The following is an 11,153-nucleotide window of genomic DNA, read 5'->3' on the forward strand; positions in this document are numbered from 1 at the left end:
TCAATTACCAGGACAGTGGTTTATTTAAATGTAAATGAAGTCACTGACGAATCAAGTCAAGATCATTTATTGACTTGAAGCAAATGTAAATCATGAGTAATATATCGGCGTATCGTGATGTATCGTGTATCGAATCGTGCGGTGCCCAGAGGTTCCTGCCCCTGGTTCTGTCACCTCAAAAAAGCACATTTTTGCTCTGTATTAATGATGAAATAACATGTTCTTCAGTATATCCGTTCAAGTATTTACATATTATTTAGTCTCGCCGAAAGAACAAATTAAACACTGTCTCTTTACTCCTGACCAGCCCAAGCACGTCTCTACAGGCTGTCATTTCTTTGGAAGTCGTGACATTGAAGTTGATAAAAATACTAAAAAATAACAAGTTAAAAGCTACTACTGTAAAATCTATGTGTTTTTCCTCATTGGGCTTTTGGAAGAATTCAGTCTTTTAAGAGTTTATCAGATGCGATTCTTATCCCGCCGCCTTAACCGAGCACGTTCTCTCCAGTTCAGCTTTACCCAAATCTAAAAGCTGCTTGACTGGAGCTCACAGCCTGTAGGCCAGAGTAACGCCTCATTTGAAAGCTAAGACCTGAAGCGTTTTTGTTGTGTTTTCATCGCTTTTTTCCGTTGCTTTTTCGACACGTTTTTCATCGTGTTTTCGTGGGTTTTTTTGTCGTTTGTTGCTTTTTTCCAGTGCTTTATTGACACTTTTTTAAAGCTTTTTGGTCACATTTTTATCATGTTTTTGGTCAAATTTTTGTCGCTCTTTTGCAGTTTTTTCCATTACTTTTATAGTCGCTTGCTTGTTATGTTAGTATTGCTTTTACGTCCTCGTTTTCGTCACTATTTCGCCGCTTTTCGATTTGGAGAAAATGTGCTCGGTTCAGGTGGGGGTTAAGAGGTTAATTAAAGCTTTTATACATGCCTTTCAGTCATGTGACTTTTGTGGTTATGGCGGCCATTTTGAATACCAAAGTAGCATTAAGCAGTACTACAACACGTAACAATATCTCTCCTCAGGATATAAAAGAAAGACAAACTGATCGACAGAGGCGTTTTAATGGACTCGTAATTATTGCTCAAGAAGAAAACAGTAAAAACACGGCCCCAGAGACGCACGTTTATGTGAAGAACCCAGTGAGTCAGTGAGTGTTTAAGATGTTAGCATGCTACCGGTTAGCATTTAGCTTCAACAGCTCAGCTCTGACCTCCAAGAGAAAGCCCTGAACCACAAACATCTGGCCTTGGATAAACATGTGACAGAGGTCAGAGGTCAGAGCTGTTACTGCAGTGTTTCCTCAGTGTCATAGACGTGAGACACACATGTGTTTATCGTGTTGAAGCCAATGACAGTTGCTAACCGGTAGCATGCTAACGTCTTGAGCAGCTCAGACTACAAAAAGTGAATATCAAGCATTGTCTTAAATGACTTGAATTGAGGAAATGTTTCTTGTTTTGAGCGGTTTTCACTCATTTAGACACTTTTCCTGATCGGACCGAGTTTCCTTTGCTTGTTTGAGGACATTTCAGACCAGTTCTAGGGTAAATCTCGCTTGAAATAAGAAAGTAAAACTGCCAATGGGATGAGACCAACTTTCTTTCCCCATTGGCAAAGAAAATGACCTGAAATAAGGACGAAATGTATCGAAACGAGTCAGAAACATCTCAGAACAAGTGAAATAATCTGGGACAAATGAACTTCTTAACTCGTCAAAACAGCTAAAATTTGGATTATTGTGCTCAAACTGAGATGTTTATACTGATCTAGTTAAATACTTTTTGCAGTGCAGACTGAGACTCTGTTGACATGACAAACTGAAAAAATCATTGAGAAAGGTTTTCTGTTCCCTCTTTGATGTGTTAAGTTAGTCTTCAGAGTGAAGCAGATCTTTAGTAAATCCTGCTGTGGCTCGACAGACGGAGCTGCTACGTCTGAGCCACATTTCCTGGTTTTATCACATAAACGTGCGTCTCTGAGGCCGTGTTTTTACTGTTTTCTTCATGAGCAATGATTACAAGTCCATAAAAATGCCTCTGTCGATCAGCTGTCTTTCATTTTCATCCTGAGCAGAGATATTGTCACAGGTTGTAGTACTGCATAATGCTACTTCGGTATTCAAAATGGCCGCCGGGACTATGCGTGATGTCATTGGAAACACATGTATAACTTTTCTTCCTAATTCAGTTTCCAGATTATCATTTTAATACAAATCCTGAGTTGACAAAACTTGCATCATCCTTTTAAAACTCCCCAATGTTCCACTTCCTTCAGCTTCAGTGATCACGATGTTCTAATATTAAACCAGGGTAACGTGTGGACAGAGGAGACTTCCTGAGACCAGCAACACTGTCTTTTTGCTTTTCTGTTTGTGAAAGTGGGTGTTTGTCCTTCACTGTGGTGTTATTTTGTTTACACTCAGAGGAGACGAGTTTCTGCTGCTACTGTTAACTCAGTGTTTCTGCTCTTTAAGGACTTTCTGCTCTTGGTTTTGTGTTTTTTTTAATGTCGTGGGTTTTTTAATTGACGTGTTTATGTTAATGTGATGTTTGTAATGGATTTTTATTTTGTTTTATTAAAGCAGTGTTTTATTATTAACCGTCCTCGTTTGAATGTTCGCCTCGTCTGTTTTATCTTTTATTTAACCCAGTACTCGGAGTTCAGTATTTGGACATTGTTTTCACACTTTTAGAATAATCATTTGCCACTTCCTTAAGAATTTTTTTTTATGGGTATTTGAAAAAAATATTATTAATTTACACAAACCATGTCGGATGAAAGTCCTTATAACTGCCAGCAAAACACAAGACATTCAAACAGAACAGTCTGTAGTGTCAGAGTCCCAGAACTCCCGTCTGAACCAAGTGCTTTTGGTCCAGTTCAGCATTACCCAAATCTAGGCTTCTTGACTGATCGGCCAGTGTAACGTCTCATTTGAAAGCTAAGACCAACAATATGTCACTGGACTCTGTTGAAGCAGTGGCTGAGAGGTGCATGGGGAGAAAGTCATTGTCTGTCTGTCTGTCTGTCTATCATCATCCCTACTTTACTCTAGAGCAGGGGTGTCCAAAGTGCGGCCCTCAGACAATATTTGGTGGCCCTCAGCCTTGTCACTGAATCGGATCACATCTTCAGAGATTGTCCTTTTTATTTGAAAAGTTATGATCCTACACAATTCTAACCAAACAACTAACATTTTACTGCGAGACAGAGCTGGCATGAAGGTTTTAAGCATAAATAAAGGTGTGGGCGCAGTTTAAACCTCTGCTAGTCCAAGGTTTCGTGGCACTAACCACCGATCTATGGCCCTTCACCCCGAGTTTGCTTCAGTATGCGGCCCCCCCATGAAAAAAGTCTGGACATCCCTGCTCTAGAGTAAACTGCTTTGATGTTTTTTCCGTTAAAAGTCTGGGTATAGTGATTTCCGATGCTTGGTTTGTGTGTAAACGTGGTGGGTGAGACTGACCCGGCGGCTGAGGCTGCTGCTGCTGCTGCGCTCCTTCAGCTGCAGGTCTGTGGGGAGGCTGGTCCAGATCACGTACGGAGTGTCGAAGCGCCGCCGGAGTTTGGGGCTGCGCTTGTAGAAGAAGTCGATGACGAAGAACTTGATGCCCGCGTACATGCCTGAGGAAGAGCAAAGGCGAGGTCATGTATTTGTCCTCTCCATGTGACCCGGAGGAAAACTACACACACACGGGGAGAACAAGCAAACTGCACGAGCATCACTTTTATTTAGTGGATTCCTCTGTGAAAAACATCAGGTATCGGACCTTTAAAGGGATATTATAGGATGTTTGACATAGGGCCTCATTTCCTCGTTATCCAGAGTGTGGCTGATTTCTGGAGATAGATATTTTTTAATTCATGCAGTCCTTATATTTGAAGAGATTAGTGCAGCTAGGCTAGTGCATGTCTATGGTAACTTGTCTTCGTCCAATCAGAAAGCAGAATTAGCACAAAGACAGATATTTATGAAATTCCCAATGTATAAATCACTACAAACAAAGTAGTTTTTTTTTTTCATCAAAAGTGCATAATTGTCTTTTTTCCTCTATTTGAGTCTGTGTTTACTAGAAAACAATTCATCGATTACTAAAAATGTCAACTATTTCAATCACTGATTAATCGATTCTTTGTTTCAGCCCTAATGTGCTTGGATCAGGTGAAGAGGGTAAATATATGTATATATATGTATATATATTACAGGCTTTTACTGTAAAACGTGTGTACTTCACATCAAAGTAATTCCTATTTCATAATGACACTTTTTCAGTTTGATAATCCAGTACCTGGTGTAATACGCCGCTCTCACCGGTTGGGGGCGGTGTTGATCACACTGTGCGAGTCGCTGCTGTCAGAGAAGAAGAAAGGCGGAAGTTTACATGGAAATTCCGCGGCACTTTGGGAACAAATTTTCATTTACGGGGTTTTCACATTATTTCATGTCGTAATCGTAGCGGAGCCTCTGCCACGCGCCTTTGCCACGCGCCTCCGCTGTGTTTTGTAAAGCAAGTGCGCGTGCGTCGCCTGTGACGTGGGGAAATGTCGCTTTTGTGTTGCGTGAGAGGCTGCAGTAATGGGAACGAACTGCACCACAACCCCCAAGCCAAGTTCTTCCCTTTCCCGAGCGTGAGGGAGACCCAGGGCCCCCGCGTGGAGGAGCTGACCCGCAGGCGGCGCGTGGCCTGGGTGTCCGCGGTGAACAGACCCGGCGTCACCCTGGAGCACGTCTCCCCGCTGTCGTACGTGTGCGGCAGACACTTCCACAAAGGTACGAACCGGGAGGAAGACCTGATCCTCCTTCATGGCACACAGGCTGTCTGTGAGGTCTTTGTCCTCATGTCCCACCTGTTCACCTGCTGACTGACACCGATGATAAAGCGATGAAAAGTGACACAAATGTGATGAAAAAGTGTCAAAAATATGAAGAAAAAGTGACAAAAATATGAAGAAAAAGGGACAAAAATATGATAAAAAATACACAAAAATGTGATGAAAAAGTGACAAAAATATTATGAAAAAGTGTCAAAAATGTGATGAAAAAGTGACAAAAATATTATGAAAAAGTGTCAAAAATGTGATGAAAAAGTGACAAAAATATTATGAAAAAGTGACAAAAATATGATAAAAAATACACAAAAATGTGATGAAAAAGTGTCAAAAATGTGAAGAAAAAGTGACAAAAATATGAAGAAAAAGTGACAAAAATATGAAGAAAAAGTGACAAAAATATGAAGAAAAAGTGACAAAAATATGAAGAAAAAGTGACAAAAATATGAATAAAAAGGGACAAAAATATGATAAAAAATACACAAAAATGTGATGAAAAAGTGACAAAAATATGAAGAAAAAGTGTCAAAAATGTGATGAAAAAGTGACAAAAATATTATGAAAAAGTGTCAAAAATGTGATGAAAAAGTGACAAAAATATTATGAAAAAGTGACAAAAATATGATAAAAAATACACAAAAATGTGATGAAAAAGTGACAAAAATATGATGAAAAAGTGACACAAATGTGATGAAAAAGTGACAAAAATATGAAGAAAAAGTGACAAAAATATGATAAAAAATACACAAAAATGTGATGAAAAAGTGACAAAAATATGATGAAAAAGTGACAAAAATATGATGAAAAAGTGACAAAAATATGAAGAAAAAGTGACAAAAATATGATAAAAAATACACAAAAATGTGATGAAAAAGTGACAAAAATATGATAAAAAATACACAAAAATATGATGAAAAAGTGACAAAAATATGAAGAAAAAGTGACAAAAATATGAAGAAAAAGTGACAAAAATATGATAAAAAATACACAAAAATATTATGAAAAAGTGACAAAAATTATGAAAAAGTGACAAAAATATGATGATAAAGTAACAAAAATATGATGAAAAAGTAACAAAAATATGAAGAAAAAGTGACAAAAATGTGATGAAAAAGTGACAAAAATGTGATGAAAAAGTGACAAAAATGTGATGAAAAAGTGACAAAAATATGATAAAAAATACACAAAAATATGATGAAAAAGTGACAAAAATATGAAGAAAAAGTGACACAAATGTGATGAAAAAGTAACAAAAATGTGATGAAAAAGTAACAAAAATATGATGAAAAAGTAACAAAAATATGATGAAAAAGTAACAAAAATATGAAGAAAAAGTGACAAAAATGTGATGAAAAAGTGACAAAAATGTGATGAAAAAGTGACAAAAATGTGATGAAAAAGTGACAAAAATATGATGAAAAAGTGACAAAAATGTGATGAAAAAGTGACAAAAATATGATAAAAAATACACAAAAATATGATGAAAAAGTGACAAAAATATGAAGAAAAAGTGACACAAATGTGATGAAAAAGTAACAAAAATGTGATGAAAAAGTAACAAAAATATTATGAAAAAGTAACAAAAATATGATGAAAAAGTAACAAAAATATGAAGAAAAAGTGACAAAAATGTGATGAAAAAGTGACAAAAATGTGATGAAAAAGTGACAAAAATGTGATGAAAAAGTGACAAAAATGTGATGAAAAAGTGACAAAAATGTGATGAAAAAGTGACAAAAATGTGATGAAAAAGTGACAAAAATGTGATGAAAAAGTGACAAAAATGTGATAAAGTGACAAAAATGTGATGAAAAAGTGACAAAAATGTGATGAAAAAGTGACACAAATGTGATGAAAAAGTGACAAAAATATGATAAAAAATAAACGAAAAAGTGACAAAAATATGATAAAAAATAAACGAAAAAGTGACAAAAATATGATAAAAAATACACAAAAATATGATGAAAAAGTGACAAAAATATGAAGAAAAAGTGACAAAAATATGAAGAAAAAGTGACAAAAATATGATAAAAAATACACAAAAATATTATGAAAAAGTGACAAAAATTATGAAAAAGTGACAAAAATATGATGAAAAAGTAACAAAAATATGATGAAAAAGTAACAAAAATATGATGAAAAAGTGACAAAAATATTATGAAAAAGTGACAAAAATGTGATGAAAAAGTGACAAAAATGTGATGAAAAAGTGACAAAAATGTGATGAAAAAGTGACAAAAATGTGATGAAAAAGTGACAAAAATGTGATGAAAAAGTGACAAAAATGTGATGAAAAAGTGACAAAAATGTGATAAAGTGACAAAAATGTGATGAAAAAGTGACAAAAATGTGATGAAAAAGTGACACAAATGTGATGAAAAAGTGACAAAAATATGATAAAAAATAAACGAAAAAGTGACAAAAATATGATAAAAAATAAACGAAAAAGTGACAAAAATATGATAAAAAATAAACGAAAAAGTGACAAAAATATGATGAAAAAGTGACACAAATGTGATGAAAAAGTGACAAAAATATGATGAAAAAGTGACAAAAATATGATGAAAAAGTGACAAAAATATGATGTAAAAGTGACAAAAATATGATGAAAAAGTGACACAAATATGAAAAAGTGACAAAAATATGATGAAAAAGTGACACAAATGTGATGAAAAAGTGACAAAAATATGATGAAAAAGTGACACAAATATGATGAAAAAGTGTCAAAAATATGAAGAAAAAGTGACAAAAATATGAAGAAAAAGGGACAAAAATATGATAAAAAATACACAAAAATGTGATGAAAAAGTGACAAAAATATTATGAAAAAGTGTCAAAAATGTGATGAAAAAGTGACAAAAATATTATGAAAAAGTGTCAAAAATGTGATGAAAAAGTGACAAAAATATTATGAAAAAGTGACAAAAATATGATAAAAAATACACAAAAATGTGATGAAAAAGTGACAAAAATATGATGAAAAGTGACACAAATGTGATGAAAAAGTGTCAAAAATATGAAGAAAAAGTGACAAAAATATGAAGAAAAAGTGACAAAAATATGAAGAAAAAGTGACAAAAATATGAAGAAAAAGGGACAAAAATATGATAAAAAATACACAAAAATGTGATGAAAAAGTGACAAAAATATTATGAAAAAGTGTCAAAAATGTGATGAAAAAGTGACAAAAATATTATGAAAAAGTGTCAAAAATGTGATGAAAAAGTGACAAAAATATTATGAAAAAGTGACAAAAATATGATAAAAAATACACAAAAATGTGATGAAAAAGTGACAAAAATATGATGAAAAAGTGACACAAATGTGATGAAAAAGTGACAAAGATTTGATGAAAAAGTGACAAAAATATGATGAAAAAGTGACAAAAATATGATGAAAAAGTGACAAAAATATGAAGAAAAAGTGACAAAAATATGATAAAAAATACACAAAAATGTGATGAAAAAGTGACAAAAATATGATAAAAAATACACAAAAATATGATGAAAAAGTGACAAAAATATGAAGAAAAAGTGACAAAAATATGAAGAAAAAGTGACAAAAATATGATAAAAAATACACAAAAATATTATGAAAAAGTGACAAAAATTATGAAAAAGTGACAAAAATATGATGAAAAAGTAACAAAAATATGATGATAAAGTAACAAAAATATGATGAAAAAGTAACAAAAATATGATGAAAAAGTAACAAAAATATGAAGAAAAAGTGACAAAAATATGATGAAAAAGTAACAAAAATATGATGAAAAAGTAACAAAAATATGATGAAAAAGTGACAAAAATATTATGAAAAAGTGACAAAAATGTGATGAAAAAGTGACAAAAATGTGATGAAAAAGTGACAAAAATGTGATGAAAAAGTGACAAAAATGTGATGAAAAAGTGACAAAAATGTGATGAAAAAGTGACAAAAATGTGATGAAAAAGTGACAAAAATGTGATAAAGTGACAAAAATGTGATGAAAAAGTGACAAAAATGTGATGAAAAAGTGACACAAATGTGATGAAAAAGTGACAAAAATATGATAAAAAATAAACGAAAAAGTGACAAAAATATGATAAAAAATAAACGAAAAAGTGACAAAAATATGATAAAAAATAAACGAAAAAGTGACAAAAATATGATGAAAAAGTGACACAAATGTGATGAAAAAGTGACAAAAATATGATGAAAAAGTGACAAAAATATGATGAAAAAGTGACAAAAATATGATGTAAAAGTGACAAAAATATGATGAAAAAGTGACACAAATATGAAAAAGTGACAAAAATATGATGAAAAAGTGACACAAATGTGATGAAAAAGTGACAAAAATATGATGAAAAAGTGACACAAATATGATGAAAAAGTGTCAAAAATATGAAGAAAAAGTGACAAAAATATGAAGAAAAAGGGACAAAAATATGATAAAAAATACACAAAAATGTGATGAAAAAGTGACAAAAATATTATGAAAAAGTGTCAAAAATGTGATGAAAAAGTGACAAAAATATTATGAAAAAGTGTCAAAAATGTGATGAAAAAGTGACAAAAATATTATGAAAAAGTGACAAAAATATGATAAAAAATACACAAAAATGTGATGAAAAAGTGACAAAAATATGATGAAAAGTGACACAAATGTGATGAAAAAGTGTCAAAAATATGAAGAAAAAGTGACAAAAATATGAAGAAAAAGTGACAAAAATATGAAGAAAAAGTGACAAAAATATGAAGAAAAAGGGACAAAAATATGATAAAAAATACACAAAAATGTGATGAAAAAGTGACAAAAATATTATGAAAAAGTGTCAAAAATGTGATGAAAAAGTGACAAAAATATTATGAAAAAGTGTCAAAAATGTGATGAAAAAGTGACAAAAATATTATGAAAAAGTGACAAAAATATGATAAAAAATACACAAAAATGTGATGAAAAAGTGACAAAAATATGATGAAAAAGTGACACAAATGTGATGAAAAAGTGACAAAGATTTGATGAAAAAGTGACAAAAATATGATGAAAAAGTGACAAAAATATGATGAAAAAGTGACAAAAATATGAAGAAAAAGTGACAAAAATATGATAAAAAATACACAAAAATGTGATGAAAAAGTGACAAAAATATGATAAAAAATACACAAAAATATGATGAAAAAGTGACAAAAATATGAAGAAAAAGTGACAAAAATATGAAGAAAAAGTGACAAAAATATGATAAAAAATACACAAAAATATTATGAAAAAGTGACAAAAATTATGAAAAAGTGACAAAAATATGATGAAAAAGTAACAAAAATATGATGAAAAAGTAACAAAAATATGATGAAAAAGTAACAAAAATATGAAGAAAAAGTGACAAAAATATGATAAAAAATACACAAAAATATTATGAAAAAGTGAGAAAAATTATGAAAAAGTGACAAAAATATGATGAAAAAGTAACAAAAATATGATGAAAAAGTAACAAAAATATGATGAAAAAGTAACAAAAATGTGATGAAAAAGTGACAAAAATGTGATGAAAAAGTGACAAAAATGTGATGAAAAAGTGACAAAAATGTGATGAAAAAGTGACAAAAATGTGATGAAAAAGTGACAAAAATGTGATGAAAAAGTGACAAAAATGTGATGAAAAAGTGACAAAAATGTGATGAAAAAGTGACAAAAATGTGATGAAAAAGTGACAAAAATGTGATGAAAAAGTGACACAAATGTGATGAAAAAGTGACAAAAATATGATAAAAAATAAACGAAAAAGTGACAAAAATATGATAAAAAATAAACGAAAAAGTGACAAAAATATGATAAAAAATAAACGAAAAAGTGACAAAAATATGATGAAAAAGTGACAAAAATGTGATAAAAAATAAACGAAAAAGTGACAAAAATATGATGAAAAAGTGACACAAATGTGATGAAAAAGTGACAAAAATATGATGAAAAAGTGACAAAAATATGATGAAAAAGTGACAAAAATATGATGTAAAAGTGACAAAAATATGATGAAAAAGTGACACAAATATGAAAAAGTGACAAAAATATGATGAAAAAGTGACACAAATGTGATGAAAAAGTGACAAAAATATGATGAAAAAGTGACACAAATATGATGAAAAAGTGACAAAAATGTGATGAAAAAGTGACAAAAATATGATGAAAAAGTGACAAAAATGTGATGAAAAAGTGACAAAAATGTGATGAAAAAGTGACAAAAATATGATGAAAAAGTGACAAAAATATGATGAAAAAGTGACAAAAATGTGATGAAAAAGTGACAAAAATGTGATGAAAAAGTGACAAAAATGTGATGAA

This window comes from Gobius niger (assembly GCF_951799975.1).
Source record: "Gobius niger genome assembly, chromosome: 7".
Lineage (NCBI taxonomy): Eukaryota > Metazoa > Chordata > Actinopteri > Gobiiformes > Gobiidae > Gobius > Gobius niger.